General features: G+C 41.8%; 1 long non-coding RNA gene across 2 annotated transcripts in view; it reads right to left on the reverse strand.

Annotated features, from left to right (window-relative positions):
* Positions 1-18,472, reverse strand: part of LOC309392475 — a 65,369-nt gene that overhangs the window by 41,833 nt on the left and 5,064 nt on the right. For both annotated transcript variants that reach the window (XR_014175448.1, XR_014175449.1), the window contains exon 2: positions 75-226. This is a non-coding gene — a long non-coding RNA (uncharacterized lncRNA). The remainder of the gene's footprint in view (positions 1-74; positions 227-18,472) is intronic.

Raw genomic sequence — 18,472 nt, forward strand, 5'->3', positions numbered from 1 at the left:
GGGATTTTAATAGCGCCCTCTTTCTAGGAAAACAATCTTCAACAATGATCATGGAACTCTCTTTCATGCGTTACCTTTTCCTTCAGTGAAGTTCTGGAGATCTTGGAGAAGATGAAACCAGGGAAGAGTGGCAGAGGACGAAGAGGGGCTTTGCTTTCACCTCCTCAATCCAGATGAGTTAGCTTGGTAGATCAGGTTACCATTGTTGGCTGAAGACTCACCATCTCTGGAAATGAGGATAGAAAATGAAATATGAACCCTTTATGGACTTCTTTTAAATCAAGAAAGACTTTTGGATTAGATGTAAACATACGTTTACTACGTCAATTAAAACTCTATCGTTGGAACTCTCATCAAAATAAATAGATAATTTATCTATTGTTTAGGCACCGAGGTTAAGGGCTTAAACTGAGTTTGGTTTTTTTAAACAGCATAAAACATGGAATTTTGTAGTGATAGTTAGATTTGTATCCAAATGGAGGTGGGATTTTTTGGGGGGGGCATAGATACTCTTTAAGGAGCTTGGAGATATACAGGCAGTCCTTGGCTTACGACCACATAATTTCCATGGTTAAGAAAGGTGGTTCACTGAGTTAGGTCCAATTTTTATCACCCTTGTTTTGCTATGGTTGTTAAATGAAACACTGCCGTTGCTAAGTGAATTGTGTATTTATTAAATGAATCTGACTTTGCATGTCCGAATTTGATTGGTGATCATATGACCCTAAGATGCTGCAACCACTTGTAAATACGTGCCAGCTGTCAAGGGCCCAAATTTGGATCACATGACTATGTGCAGAGGGATGCTGCAGAGGTTGTAAGTATGAAGACCAGTTCTTACTTTTTTCAGTGTCATTCTAATTTTGAACAGTCACTAAACGAACGGTTATAAGTTGAAGACTACTGTAGTATAGTTATAGATGATAGTTATAGCAGTAGAGATCTCTGTTGGCATATTCACACTGGGCTCGTTTCTCCAGTTGCCATAAACCAGGGGTGTCCAAACTTGGGAACTTTAAGACTTGTGGACTTCAACTCCCAGAATTCCCCAGCCAGAATTCTGGGAGTTGAAGTCCACAAGTCTTAAAGTTCCCAAGTTTGGACACCCCTGCCATAAACAAACAGTACAGGTAGTCCTCGACTTACAATAGTACATTTAGTGAGCATTCAAAGTTACAATGGTGCTGAAAAAAGTGACTTATGACCGTTTTTCACACTTATGACTTTTGTAAATGTCCCCATAATCATAGTGATCAAAATTCAGATGCTTGGCAACTGGTTTTAAGACCTTCTGACAAGCAAAAGTCTACGGGGAAGCCAGATTCACGTAACTTATCAACTGTAGTGATTCACTTAACAACAGTGTCAAGGAAGGTCTTAAAATGGGGCAAAACTCAGTTAACAACTGTCTCGCTTAACAAACAGAAATTTGGGACTCCATTGTGGTGGTAAGTTGTGGACTATCTGCATATTATCTAACTTCAAATGAAGACTCACAGAGACTTTTTGCCCTCAAAGTACTCTCTGCTTAATTTAATTCAATAGCGCTCGAAACCATCTACCTAGTTCACATCTGTATGTTCACATGAGCTACTTTGATGCACTTTGCAAGGACCTGCCCCTAAAGAACTTTGTGAGGCTACAGCTGATACAGAATGCAAGTCACAAGCAGTTACAGTATGCAGTGACGTGCGGTGAGGTTTATGGCTGGTGAGGCTGGTGACATCATCAGGAAGGCGGGGAATGGGACCACGTGTGCTGGAGGCTCAGGCTGCCTCAGCCTCCAGCATACGTGATCCCATTCCCCGCCTTCCTGAGCGTGCTCCGCCGGCTCGTGCTCCGCAGTCCTCGAAAGCGACTGGGGAACGACGAGAACCTTCCTGCCTCTGCTGGAGTTTGCGCGCTCCTCGCGACTGCATATTGCAGTCGCAAGGAGCGTGCGAAATCCAGCAGAGGCAGGAAGGTTCTCGTCATTCCCCAGTCGCTTTCGTGCCTTCGTCATCTGGGAGCGCCAACAACATTTCTGCCTCCGCAGCTCCCGGGCGCAGCCAGATGGATGTATATAATATTATAATATTATATATATATATATATATATATATATATATATATATATATATATATATATATATATATATATATATATATATATATATAGGATATAATATTATATACTATTATTTCATGAAGAGCGGTGAGGCTCTGCCTTCCCTGCCTCCCCTGATCGCACGTCCCTGACAGTATGTGTGTTCCTCAAACAGCACAATGTTACACTACTGATCTATGAGCTGCATTGATTACCAGTATAGTTACCAATTCAAGGTGTTGGTAGTGACCCTTTGAGTTATTGCCTATTCCCAATTACTCATCCAAGATCTGATAGGGCAGGCATACTCCTGGGCTTGTCTGTTAGGAAGAGCCATTTGGAAGGGACAAAAAAGTGATCGTGCTGTCTGCCCTTTGGATCATTATTCTCCAAAAGGATAGAACAACCTTTCACAAAGCCATAGAAATATGACTATCACTGGACTTGGTGGTCCAGATGCGGGGCAGAATTGTGCAATGGCAATGTTGGTTTGTTGATAGTGGCAGTGACGTGCGGTGAGGTTTATGACTGGTGAGGCACTGACACAGTGCTGAGTTTCAAATATTTTTAGACTTGTGGACTTCAACTCCCAGAATTCCACAGCCAGGCATGCTCAGTTCCAATTTAAAGTGACAGCATTTGTTTTTCTCCTTTGCTCCTTCTTTCTTTTTCTTTTTCTTCTCCTTCCCCTCCTTCCTCCCTCTCTCCCTTCCTCCCCCTCTCAAACACACACACACACACACACACACACAGAGAGAGAGAGAGAGAGAGAGAGAGAGAGAGAGAGAGAGAGAGAGAGAGAGAGAGAGAGAGAGAGAGAGAGAAGTTGGATTGGACTATCTCTCCTACCCCTTCCCTCTTCACTCACTCTCAAACAACCCCCCCACACACACAAAAGTTGGATTGGATATCTTTTCCAGTGGCTTGAAAGCAGCTCCTCTGCCATCCCCCCCCCATTCCACTGCTGCCTTTCCCAAACACCTCCACCATTGCAAATGCAGCCTGCTGTCTGGGTGGGAAATGCCTGGAACACAATAAAGCCCACCCACCACCTCCTGCTGGCAGGCTGGGGTGAGAGGAGAGGCAGAGAAGCCGGAGGGGAGCTGAGCCGAGCCTTCCAAAAGAAAGAGGCTGGGGGGAAGTGTGTGTACTACAGCATGGCTCTTTGCCTGGCTTCCTGCCTCCTCCTGTGGTCTCCTCAGTGCTCGCTTGTGCTCTCCCTCCCCAAGTGTAGTTTGATTGCAGGTGGAGCCACGTTGCCTTTTCAAACTTGTAATCAGTGAAGCTGGGCTAGATTTTTATATAGTTTTATCCAGCTGTGTGTGTGTGAGAGAGAAATGAATAGGGGCCTGGGGAGGAAGTCACTACACTTGGGGAGGGAGAGCACCAGTGAGGTTAAGCAGAGTCATCCACGGTGAGGCAGCAACTAGCTCAGCTTTTTCCTTTTACTTTTTTTTTCATGATGAGAGTGGTGAGGCTGTGCCTCACTTGCCTCACCTGACTGCACGTCACTGGATAGTGGTTTCGTTTCTGCTTTGGTTGCTGATTATATGTGTGTGTGTGTGTGGTTGTTATTGCTGCTGTTGCGGGTTTTTATGGTGTCTTTAATGGTGGTTAGCCATCCAGAGTGGCACGGTGGTCTAGAGGTGAAGATGATATAGGCTGCCAGTCAGAAGGTTGTGAGTTCAATCCCAGGCAGTGGCAGATGTTTCTCTATCAGGGTGCAAAGAGAAAATATCTGCTGCGAACTCCACGTAGGCGTCAGGAAGAGCATCTGGCCAGTAAACGCTCAGCTCCACTCAGTTGCCCTAACTCCACCCCAATAAAAAGGGATTATAGGGTCATAAAAAGAAAAAAAACTGTTGTTAGCCATCTAGAGTTATGAATTTGAGATGAGTGGCCATACACGTTGAATGAATGAATGAGTGAGTGAGTGAGTGAGTGAGTGAGTGAGTGAATGAATGAATGAATGGAATACCAATATTATGGCATTTATTTTGAACACCTAATTTTAAAGACGTGAATATATACCCACTGAGCTATTCGAGTAATTGTATGTAATAAGCAGAAAAATGCTTTTTAAAAGCCAAGAAAAATTAAAGACATGCAAGAAAAAAAAATAGAAAGAAAGAAACCAATATTGTTAATGTCTTTCTAGCTTTATAAATCATGCTTGCTGCTTCCAGTACATCTAGACCTTTCTATTCATACCAGGTAAATCATGTGTAATTTGGTCCCAAAAAATGCATTCGACAGCTTGGTGTATTCCAAGCCATTCTCACAAACCAATTAACGTTCCTTGACCCATAGCCAGTCCCTGTCCCATCTTATCCCGATCCAGCTATAAATCCAAGCTGTTCTTCGCTGGGATTAGACTGTGTTTGTAATTGCACAGGAATGTACACAAACCACAAGATCTATCCGATGCTATCTGAAGTATTTGAACACTCCTCTTTCCCAGCGATTACTAGTCAGTTATAGTGATCTGGCTTTTTTTATTTGAATTCCATTCAATTATTGAAGAATTGCACTGAAGCTGAAACATCAATACACATTTGAAATACAATGCACAGAATCTCAAAAATTATAGTGACCATCACTTCACAGACCTAAATCTGTTCACACTATTAGTTTCAGAGAGAAAATGTTTGATCTGTACAAATAATTTCTACAACTCTGTGTCCCCTCCCCCCACAAACCCCTGGATATATGCAACCAAACCCCTTTTCTGTTTGTGGGTACTCAGATGCCTGAGCCAAAATCTGCCTCTGCCTGATTGTATGAAATAATAAAATTATTGGAATAAGCGAAGACCCACAAGTACGGAATGCATTAGAGATGGTACCACGGTAACTGAATATGTCAGAGCAAAATTTTAAGAAAGCAAAAGGATCTAGAAGTGAGCATTTTTCATTGAGATGATCCCCAATGTAGTACTATGAGTATGAAGCATTTTTCTTAATTACTACCTTGCACAAAAAAATTACCCCTGAATTATTATCATTATCTTTCATTTTAGTTAATGCTAAGTTTGCTAAGTTTTATTTCCCATTATTTCTAACTTCTTTATTTCCAAAATAACTATAAAAAAGGAACAATTGCTTTAGAAAAAAAAACCAACAACTATACATATTCAATACAATAATACAATACAATAGTAGAGTTGGAAGGGACCTTGGAGGTCTTCTAGTCCAACCCCCTGCCTAGGCAGGAAACCCTATACCGTTCCAGACAAATGGCTATCCAACATCTTCTTAAAGACTTCCAGTGTTGGGGCATTCACAACTTCTGGAGGCAAGCTGTTCCACTGATTAATTGTTCTAACTGTTCTCCTCAGTTCTAAGTTGCTTCTCTCCTTGATTAGTTTCCACCCATTGCTTCTTGTTCTACCCTCAGGTGCCTTGGAGAATAGTTTGACTCCCTCTTCTTTGTGGCAACCCCTGAGATATTGGAACACTGCTATCATGTCTCCCCTAGTCCTTCTTTCTCTTAAGCTAGACATACCCAGTTCCTGCAACCGTTCCTCATATGTTTTAGTCTCCAGTCCCCTAATCATCTTTGTTGCTCTTCTCTGCACTCTTTCTAGAGTCTCCACATCTTTTTTACATTCGCACTAGGAACATTTGTTACAAAGGCTTACATTGAGGCAAGCAGAGATCATGCTCATGAAGTCTTTGGTTCTTTCATTGACAACTGTTAAAGCCTCTTCTCTTCTTCAATAGTACAACTGTGGCTAGATTCAGACACCAAAATTCATGTCTTTATTGTCCCTTGAGTGACCAGTTAGTTATAGGTGAAAGGGCAGTTGTGTACTTCCACTTATCTGATTGTGTTCATTTTTACATTACCTGTAAATATATTATATCCTTCTCTAATCCAACATGGAGCTCATTCCAATAAAGGAGAATATTTGTAGCTCAGGGTTTAAATGACCGGTCCTTGGTGCTCTCTGAGCTTGCTTGTTTTTTTGTAGACATTTCATTAACCAAACTAGGTAACATCAATAAGCTCCTTGGTGCTCTCTGAGTTTGCTTGTCTTATGGCAGACGTTTCATTACCCTAACTAGTAACGTCATCAGAACTGATGATGTTACCTAGTTTGGTTAATGAAATATCTGCAAGAAAACAAGCCAGCTCAGAGAGCACCAAGGAGCTTATTCCCTAATCATTGTTTAGAATGAGAACAACAGAAACAACTGCTGCATTCTTATAGTCATTACATTTCGTGTCTACAATGTGAAATTGCATACGATCAGAACTTTAATTTTTAGCAATCAGGAGGAAGAAAACATGCAAGTGAATGTTTAAACATGGATTGACACAGCTGAGCACAAAGGAAGATTCCCACAAGGCTACAAAGCTCAAAAGTTTTAACACTTGAATTAATGTCTCTCTCCCTATACCAGAATCCCTGGGACCAGTCCAGGAACATACCCTTGCAATTCAATTTAGAACTCTTAGGAGAGAGAGGGGGGGAGGGAGGGACGGAGGGAGGAAGGGAGGGAGGGAGGGAGGGAGGGAGGGAGGGAGGGAGAGAGAGAGAGAGAGAGAGAGAGAGAGAGAGAGAGAGAGAGAGAGAGAGAGAAGCTCCCTATTTTTATTTAAAATCTGCCTCTCCGACTAATAATTAGTAACCAATTATAATTCAAGATGATGGGAATTCAAGTTAAGCAAAAGCCAGCAGCAGTAATGTCAGCATCATTTCCACATCATCATCATCATTATTACATCACCTTTTTGCTATAGACATGATCAGTTCAAGCTAATTAAGGGGAAAAAATCACCATGCAGTTATTCAATCCAGATTTTCATTACTGGAACTCTCAGCCCATGTGCAATCAATCATGCCAACCTCCAGTTTCACAGTTTACAGTTACTACTATTATGTCTTCAGCATGATAATTTCAGAGAGAGAGGGAGGGGGGGAGAGAGAGATCAATTTGTTTCTGCCATTTTTGTCCTTAGCTGCCAGAAAACAAAACACTGAAAACTAAAAGTACATTTTTATTTGAATCCACAATATTTAAAAATGTGGGAAATAGCAATGGCTAAAGAACCAAGCAGCAGACAGCTTTGAAGCATTCTTTAAATAAAAAGTGTTTTATTCAAATTTGATCTCCCATTTTGGTTCAGTCAGCAAAATAATACCTAATACATTTCTTCCATCTGTACAAATGGCTTTGGGGAAACAAGAATTGAATAGGGATGTTTAAAAAGCCATATCCCTCCTTAGGGTGACAAAAGTGTATGTATATATTTTCAGACTCAGTGAGTGGGAGAGAGTTTTTGCTTTTACCCAGTTTATTTGGTTATATGATGCTGCATCTCATTTTCAAGTACATAGATTTCACCTTCTGAAGATTCCAGAAAAAATATTCTTGGACCCAGACAGTCTTGAGATAAAAGTTGCTAGTTGCCAAGTATGGTTGATTTTTCTAAATTTATTGTTCCCTTTTTATAGTTATTTTCAAAAGGGAAAGAAATAAGACCAAAGGTTGTGGAAATCTTTGCATAATGCGAGAACTAGATGGTTCAGTCTGTGATTCTTGTTGGAACTCTAATTCACTACCTGTATGAAATGTTTTGTATACATGTAGACGTGTCCCCTGTTTGAAATCTCACAATTATATAAAGAAAAATCTTGCTTGTCAAAAGGAGGAAAATTTGAGTCCCCACTAATGTGCCACTGTGCATTTCCAAGGGAGGTAGTATTCAGACATGCACTGTATACCAAAGATATCATCTCCGGAGGCTGTGTTTCAAAGCTTTGAACCAACTCTCTTTTTAAATCTACCTTTAGAAATAATTATGGATACCTTGCCTCTCAAGTCAGCTTACAGCAGAATAAACTCGAAGTATGAAACCACTAGACAAGAGCTGATCAACATTTCACCCAGGAAGAGCATAATGTTATCAGCAATATAACAGCCAGAATGACTGCCAAAAGGCAACTCATTGCAAACCAGCCATTGGCTATTGAGCAAGGAACAATTCTTCCCAAAGGATTTCCATGGTGGATTGTAGAGGACTGTATCTTATTGTATGGTCAAGCATGAGTTAGATATTGATAGAACATTAAGCTGAGTTTATCCAACCAGTCATGCACAGTATACATACAATACACACACACACACACACACACACACACATGAGAGAGACAAAGAGAGATAGAAATAAAGATAGAGTATGTACGTATATGTATGTATGTGTATGTATGTATGTATGTGTGTGTGTATAAAATTATATACATTTATACATATACATACTGTATACATATACACATACATGCATACATGCATACATGCATACATGCATGCATACATACATACATACATACATACATTAATACAAAAAAGAGAAAAAGATCAAAGAGAAAGCTAAAAGACCAAAAAAAGAGGGGAAAGTAAAATAGAAAAGAAAGAAAGAATAAAGATATAAAGAACTGGCTTCTGATCTTTACAGCTGTTTTAAGTACAATTATAAATTTATCTCTTACTCTGTGGTTACAACAAAGATATCTTCTTTCTATATTCTAGCCTGTATAAACCTCAAAACCATAAATCCTAAGTTCTTTTTTTTCTGTCAGGCAAAAAAAAAAAAAACATTCATAGTGTTTTTCTAGCCAGCAATAAATATAAAGCTTATCCAACCAGTCCTAATGAGAAGCACTCCCATAATCCACCAATAAAAGCAACAAGTTCACTTTTACAGGCAAGTACGTTTTGTGCAACCTTTGAAAAAGTACATTTATAAATTAATAGAACCGTGCAGCAAGATATACTGGAGATCGTCCGGTCCATTTTCCACTTTATGGAGTACAAAAAAAATAACATATTTCATAGTTGGCCACCTAGTCTCAGTTTTAATATCTCAAGAACAGCAACGAAGTGCCACTTAGCATGTTTCTGGGTGTCAGCCCAACAAAGTAGGCCACACTAAGAAACTAAATGCCATATTGGTCAGGAGTACTTTTATTGCAACAGCTATAGTAACAGAATAGCAATAGCACTTAGATTTATATACCACTTCACGGTGCTTTACAGCCCTCTCTAAGCAGTTTACAGAGTCAACATATTGCCCCCAACAATCTGGGTTCTCATTCTACTAACCTCGGAAGGATGGAAGGCTGAGTCAACCTTGGAAGGCTGAGTCAACCTTAAGCTGGTGAGGATCAAACTCCTGGCAGTTGGCAGAATTTGCCTGCAATATTGCTTTCTAAGCACTGCGCCGCCACAGTTCAAAGTTGAATCTTGAAAATCTGAATGTGCTTCCCCCTTCCTCACTTTCTCTTCATGTGGATTCATTTTTCATAGGAAAGGAGTGAGAAGTTAGGTCTTTGAGGAGTTGCTCAGATCTCCTAGGCAAGCAGAAAGGGAGAATGGTGAGAATGTAATGCATAGGGAAAGTTAGTTATGCCTCTGACTGGATGGTTTGTGTATATACTGCTGTTGCCATATAATGACTCCCAAGGCTCTCTCTTCTCCAAATGGGAAAATACATAAATATTGAACACTTTTCTTCCACATTTCATTTCATTCCTCTCTCTGACCTCCCTCCTCCACCTGGTCTTTTTGCCGGTCTCATTTGAATATATATTATTCAACTACCTTGTCTTTGGGATCAAAATGTTGTTTGGGGTTTTTTTCCCCCTTCTAAAACTGGCCTGAAAACTTGCTCAGTTAAATCTTTGCACTTGCTTAGAAGACTTTGGCTGATAGGAGACTACTTAGAAATTGCAGGACCGAAAGCTAAACAGGAAGTACACTAAAAGAATTTAAGAAGAAAGAAATAGCAAAATTCTGTACTGCTGCCAAGAAAATTAAATTGATGTGTACATGCAGCTAAGGAAGCTTTAAGTAATGCTGCTTTAATGGATTCATTAATTCAATGTACTAAAAGCAATGAAGAGCCTGCTTGCTTATTGATTGATTGATTTGATTTATATAACTACCCACTTGACATACAACATTATTCTATGGTGAACTCATTAGTCTTAAATGATCCAAATAACGCTTCATTAAATCTCTGCTTGACATTTTTTCTCTCCATCAGCTTTATTTCTAGTACCTTATATGATGCTAGCATTATAACTCTTATTATGAAATGATTTACTCCCAACATAATAGGTCTCTTATGAAGCTGATAGATAGATAGATAGATAGATAGATAGATAGAGAGAGAGAGAGAGAGAGAGAGAGAGAGAGAGAGGGAGGGAGGGAGGGAGAGAGAGAGAGAGAGAGAGAGAGAGAGGGAGAGAGAGAGAGAGAGAGAGAGAGAGAGAGAGAGAGAGAGAGAGAGAGAGATATGATATAGAGATAGATGATGGATGGGAAGATGAATAGATAGATAGATAGATAGATAGATAGATAGATAGATAGATAGATAGATAGATGGATGGGAGGATGAATAGATAGATAGATAGATAACATTAAGTTAAAGAGTGAAATGGCCCTCAACACAATTATTTTATTAGTATCCTAGTTCCAATTATAGTGACTTAACTCTATAAGGAGTTAAGGCCAAGTATTGCATCCTTCAGTCCTTCTTTTCAGTGACTCTCAACCTGGCATTTTGGATGGCCCAGCAGCTCCTTTCCCCAAATGTTTACAAAATTAACTATTCCATTTCCAACAAATGCTCCTCTATAGTTGAAAACAAATGACGTGTGGGCTAGCCTTATACCATCTTAAAAAAAAAAAAAAAAAGAACAGCCAACCTCATTGTGCACTTTGGCATCTGTCAATCTACCAAGACAAACGATGGAGAAGCCCAGAGAGAGCCTACATTTTTAAAAAAAGTAGTTTGTTTATACATTTTTACTTTTGAAATGTTAGCTTTTAGACGCCTCCAGAGAAGACACACACAATATTATTCACAAAGCCTACTTTTTGTCTCAATTCTTGATGGATTGAACTGATTATAATTGGCATCTCTGTGTCAAAGGAAAGAAGTGAATGTAGGACCCTGGGAACTTGAACACTTAAACTCTTCTCTGACCCTTCGAAAAACAAATATTTTCCAGCAAATGTGAGGATTGGCAACAGGCACCTCCACTTGCACCCCAGTGATAAAATTCATTTTTTTACTACCGGTTCTGTGGGCGTGGCTTGGTGGGCGTGGCAGGGGAAGGATACTGCAAAATCCCCATTCCCACCCCACTCCAGGGAAAAGATACTGCAAAATCCCCATTCCCACCCCACTCCAGGGAAAAGATACTGCAAAATCCCCATTCCCACCCCACTCCAGGGAAAAGATACTGCAAAATCCCCATTCCCACCCCACTCTGGGGTCAGCCAGAGGTGGTATTTGCCGGTTCTCCAAACTACTCAAAATTTCCATTACCGGTTCTCCAGAACTTGTTAGAATTTCACCCCTGTTGCACCCCAATGCCTAAAATAGTGAATTCTGCCATTAGCAGCCTGTGTTCAGACTTCTGGACATCGAGACAACTCGCTGAGAGGCCTGGATGTCCCCAACCTAACCCAACCCAACCGGCCGCTTCCCATCCTTCGTTCAGCTTCTGAACTTCTGAGCCCAAGAATCGCTCCATTCCGGGTCGCCTGAAGCTCTTTGCCTGAAGTTCTTCTTCCTCACCGACTCAACCCCTTTGGTTTCTCTTGTTCAAGACTCCGGGGATCGAATCAACGTCGGATTCTTTCAGATATTTGGGGAAGAAGGCGGAACAAACACCCGAAACTTAAAGCCCAGAAAGGGTCTCGAGACCACGCTGCCCAACTTCAAGAGCGATCGCCGTCCCCGCTCTGCCCTCTCCCCTGCAGAAAATAATAGCAAGGCAGAGCCTCTGGTTGCGTTCCCTAAATCCCAAGCCTCAGCCTTGTCCCTGTTGCTGGCGGTCTCCTTCTGCAGCTAAGCAGTTGCCCCGAAAGACTGGTTGAACCTTGAGGAGAACAAACCAGCCATCTTATCTTGGCGGCTCCAGGCTTCGCCTCCCCATCTTAGCTGAATATAGGAATATTCCTCGTCCATAAGATTCCAGAACGATTCTGCTACTCCCACCCGGGGCTTCTCCGCTTTCCCTACCTTCGGCTAGCCCAGGCCTCTTCAAACTTGGCAGCTTGAAGACTTGTGGACTTCAACTCCCAGAATTCCCCAGCCAGCTGGCTGGGGAATTCTGGGTGTTGAAGTCCACAAGTCTTCAAGCTGCCAAGTTTGGAGAGCCCCTGGGCTAGACAATCTGGGTGGGAGCTCCAGATGCTTTGGGCTCCTCCTCCAAGAAGCCCCTTTCAGCCTGGGATTGAGAATTCGCCACGCTAAAAACGAAGTCCACATTGTGGGGTCCCGCGCAAGGAAGCTCCTACCTAAAGGTTGGCATCGGAGCGGCGCCTCCGTTTCCGCAGAGAAGCTGGACGCGTCGGGTACCGGGTGGAATTCACTCTTCGCACCAACCGACGAGCGTTAGGATCGACAAGCCAGGAAGCAGCTCCTCCGTTCAGAAGAACCAAAAGTGTGACTCTCTCTCTCTCTCTCTCTCTCTCTCTCTCTCTCTCTCTCTCTCTCTCTCTCTCTCTCTCTCTCTCTCTCTCTCTCTCTCTCTCTCTCTCTCTCTCTCTCTCTCTCTCTCTCTCTCTCTCTCTCTCCCTCTCTCCCTCTCTCCCTCTCTCCCTCTCTCCCTCTCTCCCTCTCCCTCTCCCTCTCTCTCCCTCCCTCCCCCTCTCTCTCACATACACACACACACACACACACACACTCGACAATTTCGCCAGCAGTTTTTGTTCTCTAGGAGGGCGGCAACCCTCCAAGGCGCTAGGTATAAAGGGGCTTGCGCTTGAATTTGGGAATTTTGGAAATGGGGAAATGTTGTAAGATTCTATTAAAAAAATTAATTTTTTAAAATGTAGATATGAAGTTGGGATCAGTGGAATGCCACCCCCAGAATCCAACAGAGAAAGAGAAAACAAGCGAGGGCAACGACGGAAAGGAGGGAGGATGAGGAGGGAAAGGAAGAGAGAGCAAAGCAGAGGAAGTAAGGGAGGGGAAGAAAGAGTAGGAGAGAGGGGAAGAAAGGAGAAGAAGAGGGGAGGAGTGGGGGAAAGAGAGGGGAGGAAGAAAAGAGGAAGGAAGGAGGAAAGAAGAAGGCAGAGAAGGGAGGTTGAGAAGAAGGAAGGAGTAGAGCTGTTGCAAAACAAGATGGGGGTACGGGGTGGCAAGAAAGTGACCCCAGCTGTGTTTTTTTTAATATTTGTAAGAGAGATAAATGTTAGTTAATAGATAAATGTTAATAGTATCTACAGGAATGTATATTTGTGAATGTATATGAAAGGAAAAAATAAAAAAAAACTTTATACAAAAAAGAAGACGGTATTAAACTGGATAAGCTTACAATAGGGTTGGGACGATGAAGCTCTGGGAAATTATTCTGAAATGAACACCGTTCTCTTCCGCAAGTCGTGACAAATTAGGCTGCACCGAATCCTAAACTTTTTTTCTTCGAACTCTTCTTCCCCAGACTGAACTTTCTCCAAGTTTAGCTTGACTTAGTCAGGCGGGGCAAAAAAAAGTGTACACAAACCCACCCACCCACCCCCACAACTTTAACCTTAGGCTCTCTACTGTTGACCCCACCCCATTCCTAAGAGGTCTGTAAAGGGTCGTGCATAAGCGCACCAACGTCCTACCGTCCCTGTCCTAACAAGCCCATTTATTCGTATCCATTTCATTATTCATAATCTTCTATGTACTTATTTCTATTATCTTATACACGCTTGACAAAACAAACAAACAAACAAAATAAGTAAACATAAGCAAAGGGGTCTCTGTGCGTTGGTTTGTTTGTTGTTGTGTGACCTGGGACAAATGAGGTGGTGTTTCTTTCCGCTTCCAGAAAAGTTGGGGTTTTGTCTTCAGCCTCTTGGAGAGATTCTTCCCAAACTCCCAGTTTGGCCACAACAGCCTGCAATGGTTCACCTTCCCCCACCTGGCAAAAGTTGGTTGGAGGGACCAGCCAATTCAGCCTAGTTACAGAGCAACGCCAAGGGCCTCCTATCACCTGCCACCCGCCCGTTCTTCCTGAAATGGGTCCCCCAGCCTCACCCCCTACCCGGGATTCCGGTTATCCTTCCCTTTCGCTTCTGCTTGAAAGACCTCGAGGTTAAGGAGTCAATGTGTGTGTGTGTGTGTGTGTGTGTGTGTGTGTGTGTGTGTGTGTGTGTTGTATTTGTGCTGATAAATAAATAAAGGGAGACTAGTATAGATCTATTTCAAGCTATTTAGATCTCATCAGCTAGCCATACCCTTACTGGGATTAGAACCTGGGCATATTTGGGCAAACCAGGGGTTGTAACACAAATACATACATATATATATATACTAATAGCGCGGCTGCGTTTCTCCTGAGTTGAGCTTGAATTTACGGCCAAAGGATTAGACAAGAGTGGAAGAGACCCAGCTTTTCCCGTCTCTTTTCCTAACTCTTTTCCTTTCTCGGCCCCCCTTTTTTCCTTTAGAAATACGGCAAATCGCTCCATTAAAAACCGAAGGGAGAGGTCGGGATGGGATGGGGAACTCAGAGGGAAGCGGGCTGTTTCTCGGACGCTTTGGGGTTTGCTATAAACTGGTTCCTCAGACAACCTTCAACCCAATCCGCATTTCTTTTGTCTCCCTCCGCCGCCACCCCCGGGAATCCTGTCTTGAAAAGTTCAATAGTTTGTCTGCGCCGAATTCTGGCCCCTATTCGAAGTTTCTCATTTCCGAGGTCCCTGCTTCCCGCGGAAGGACGGAGAGACTCCGCGTCGTGGGCAGAGGGAGGCCGGCGGTGTCCTTCAGTGCCTCGGACTGGCGGTCTTGCTGTGAAGGCCTTCCCACGAGGCACGATTTAAACCCAGGTATTCATTGGTTTCTCAAATGGCCCCTTTAATTTGCTAATATTGAATCCCCGCTTCAGAAGCGGGGTTGGTTGATATCATCTGCATATGTCGGGATTTCTTTCCTTCCTCCCAAAAATTTCGCGTGGGAAGTGGCTAGAAATGGAGAGGAGAAGGCATAAAAATGGGAAGCTGAGCAGGCCCACTCTGAAACTCTGGGAAATGTTTCCTTTAAGTTTCCCACCCACTTTCTTCTAACTGTAATTTTGCATCCCTATCGCCCTCTCTGCCTTTTAGTCTATTGGCAAAATGGGTCAACAGAGCCTCTAGGGACCCCACAGTGCTGTAACATCGTTGAGGGTGATGTTAGAACAGAATAATTTTCAGCCTGGTGTGAAAAATAAATAAATCTATCACACCATTTAAAGTAGGAATCAAGTTTCACCTGGGCATGGCTTTCTGTACCTAACCTGTCGGTTTCATGGCCCTGCTGTTGCGCAGTGGAGGCAGGTGGGGGAATAGCAGCTTTCTGGAAGGCCCGAGGCTCCCTCAAATCAGTGCAGAGGTTAAGAACAATCTATGAAACGCCACTTCAGAGAATTGATGGGTCAAGTTGGCATAGCCCAAGCTGGGTTGAAAGGCACACTACAGGCACACATGCCATGCCGAATGATGGTGTATTTGGATGGCCTGGTTCATAAAATATGCAAAGACAATGACTGGGAGATGAACAATCAACTATCCAGCCTGTTTCAGTTCAATTTAGGGTATTGTATGATCTCAGCCGACAAACTGACATTTCTCATTTGGTGGCTTGTGCAGGCAAATCCCTCTTGCTCCATGAGGGAGGGAGGGAGGGAGGGAGGGAGGGAGGGAGGGAGGGAGGGAGGGAGAAAGGAAGGATCTGCTAGGCTGGACATCTTCTTGGAAGAGCCCATCAAAATGGCTATTCTTGCTTGTCAATGTGGGAACAGAGTCCCAGAATGGATTTAGGGTCTGTTTGCCATGGAAATAATCAGGTTATATAGCTGTTGCTAAATTAGCTAGGATGAGAAATATTTCTACATAGAAACGGACAGGACCTATCAGTCCTGAGCCAAGGGCTCATGATTGCTTGACACTCCTGTGACCAGAAAAAGATATAGGTGATATCTCAAGAGGAAAAACTTTTAGAGGGTCTTCATAGAACCTGCAGAACCTTTTCTGGTACCTTTATGGAAATTCCCTCCCTCCCACCTCTCTCTCTCTCATACACATCAGTGTTTCTGTACGCAGTTAACTCCCAGAATCCCTCAGTCAGCAATGAAGCATTGGGAGTTGAAGATCACACATCTTAAAGTTGCCAAGTTTGAAAAACATTGCTATACAGACTCAAATCTCTGAGCAGGGGAATGGGTGAGCACCTCTGATTTGTAATCTTTAGTAAAAATGCACTGAATCAGTCCACAATCCAGTAAAGATAAGGAAAAGACAAAGCAATTCTGTAGCTCCCCTTATTCCAAGCCTATACTATTTACTCCAAAGAAAGAAGGAAATGCCCAAAGAGAGACATTCAGCCACAAGGACTATAAACTTTTAAATAAGTTTCCAAATGCTTAATTAGATCAGTTTACTGAAGGGAATGTTTAAATGGGAATTAGCTCATTTTGGTTTGAAAGTAGTGTCAACGTTCACAATTCTAATTGCAACAATTTCATGCATTTGTCTAGAAAGTTAGCTGATAATGCCCTGGGGAGGAAAGTGCGGGGAGGAGGTTGTTGAGCTTCTTGCGAAAGAAAAACCGAAGTGAAAGGGTGAAAGAGCTGGGTCTGCAAAATGGGTGACACGAGAAAAGCAGTCAGGCCGTGGGAACGCAAAAACCAAAGGCAAAACCCGATTGGAATCATACCGGAAACGCAAAACAAGAGACAAGGAGTAGCTGGCCAAAATCTAAGAACCAAATCTTAACAGCAACCTCATGAGAACTTAGCATCCAATTATCTGCACCCCATGCTTGAGGAAGTAAGCAGGACACGTTGCCAAATGCACCCCCACCGAAGTCACAATCTTTGGAAGAGCTTCCCTAGATTTTATCTGAGTTCGTAGAGTGTGATGCAGATCCCTGCTCCAGTGTACAAGGAGATAAGGACTGACCATTCACACCTTGTGGAATAGAAGAAAAACAGTATCTCCCAGAACACAGCAGATCAGTAGAAAAGTCACCATGCAGAGCTGCAAACAAGAAACCAGTTTCATTGGTATGAGAAGAGGCACCCTAACTCTGATATAAACCTTTGGGATTGAAGAAAGAAATTGGGTGCGGGGGGGGGGGACTTGTTTGCTTGTGCCATTTCAAATCCAAGCAAAGCTTTCAATTTTCAATCAAAATATGGAACAAATATTGTTGCGGCAACAGAAAACATTTACAAATCATTAAAACATTGATATCTGGTCGGTTCTAAAGTCCCATTCAAAACAAAACAACAACAACAACAACAACACACCCAAATTATATGTTTGAATGCAGTCAAATTAGGGATCTGAGATGGTGTTTTATCTGAAACATAAAGTCAGAGAAGGAAAGAAACAAATGCAAACAGAGCAGCTTTAAATAGTTTTAGTATGCATAACTGAATTCAGAATGTTGAGTACAATTTCACTCCAGCCAAGATTTTGGAAATTCTCACAGGTTGTGAAGTGTTTGTTGTCTGACAGATTGCTGATGTGTCCAACCCAATCTCCCAATGAACTTATTAATTTAGAAACATCTTGCTGAAAATGAGTCACAGTCACACGTTATGATGAAGCATTAAACGCCTGCAGATTCGTAAGTTTAACCAGATATCTAAAACTGTTGCACTGATTCAGAATGTTTGATACCAGTTTATGTCACAGTTCAGATACAAAAACAGCTCTGAAGTGAATAAAGTAGTATATTTAGAAGGCTCTTCTTTTTTTTTCAAAGAGGAAAATGCAGGAAAATGCATGCTGAAAAATAATGGTGTTTGTAGCGGTTTTCCCTGGGATGTAAGATTTATGTTCGAGATTTTCAAACGTGCCCACTAGGCGGCGCTGCACGCCTAGGATTTTATTTAAAATATACAAGACGCCTCGTTCAGAAAAGACTTTTTAAAAGGTGTCTTTATTGAGCAATTGATTTTTAAAATAAAAATATTGAATAATACATCTACGTTCTGGACAGAGTGCAAACCCAGGTTCACTTGCAAAGCAAAATAGAAACTATTTTAAAAATTGTTCATAAAATAACAACATAGGTTTGGATGATGCTATTTGTTTTTCTTGTTGCTGACTTTTTTTAAAAAAATAAAACAATGCTACTTTTTCCAGCCTCTTAAAATTTGTATTATAGATACTGTGCATTTTAAAAGATACAAACGTGTTATTTCCACTCTTAATGTATATGTTTGTTTCTGAAAAGGAGAGCAATAATACGTAAATAGTCGCAACTTCTATTACTAAATTTTTGAAAACTACATTTTGGTACATTTTGAATCTAATCCTAATGAGAAAACCACCAAAAAAAGTTCATTAAAAAAATTTAAACACATCTAATAAATGAAGCAGA

This window comes from Natrix helvetica (genome assembly GCF_964273705.1).
Source record: "Natrix helvetica genome assembly, chromosome: 5".
Classification (NCBI taxonomy): Eukaryota; Metazoa; Chordata; class Lepidosauria; order Squamata; family Natricidae; genus Natrix; species Natrix helvetica.